This window comes from Laccaria bicolor, genomic scaffold, assembly GCF_000143565.1.
Source record: "Laccaria bicolor S238N-H82 LACBIscaffold_305 genomic scaffold, whole genome shotgun sequence".
Lineage (NCBI taxonomy): Eukaryota > Fungi > Basidiomycota > Agaricomycetes > Agaricales > Hydnangiaceae > Laccaria > Laccaria bicolor.
Genome location: NW_001890161.1, coordinates 1 through 898, shown reverse-complemented (window position 1 = coordinate 898; position 898 = coordinate 1).

The following is an 898-nucleotide window of genomic DNA, read 5'->3' as shown; positions in this document are numbered from 1 at the left end:
CTGAAGTGTGAGGGTAGACTGCCTAAAGTCTTAGTGAATCTGTATGCTGGCTGTGGCAATGGCCATAAAGAGCCAACTCTGGGTGATCTGCAGAATACTCTTCACATAATTCTTGATGGCTTTAGCTCAACATTCATCATTCTGGATGCTCTTGATGAATGTACTGAAAGAGAAAAGCTTCTTAACTGGATTCAGACATTTATTCTGGAGCAAAATAAAAATCTTGGGCTTCACTTGATAGTTACTAGCCGCCCAGAACAGGAGATTGAGGACAAGCTCAAGTTTTCTCATTATCTTGACTTGGTTAAGGAATCTGAGAATCATGATCTTGTAGCCTATCTTGACTATCAGCTTCAGAATGACTCTGACTTGAAAAAATGGAATTTTGACACTCAAGAGCAAATAAAGCTCAAGTTAATGGAACAAGCAGATGGAATGTATGTTTATTATCAACATCTAAATGACAGGATGATTATTAAATACAATTTTAGGTTTCGTTGGGTTGCATTACAGTTAAATGAGCTAAAAAAGTGCTGGACCAAGGCTGATCTCAAGAAGCAGCTAGGTGATCTACCCCAGGGTTTAGATAAAACCTATGACAGAATCTTGCTGGGAATCAATGAAAAAGCTCATTCCTATGCTAAAACTTTTCTACAGTGGCTGTCATTTGCTGTTCGTCCACTGACACTAAAAGAATTGGCTGCAACTGCTTCTATTGACCTTTCTGCTGAGAATGGACCAGAGTACAAATCTGATAATGAACTTCGAGATGTGGAGGATGTCTTGAAAATATGTTCTAGTTTTATTGAGAAATCAGAAGGTGTGTTTAGAAGAATAACAGATTGAAATGGGCACTGACTATTAGATAGGCTTCATCAAGCTTTCCCACTTTTCTGTC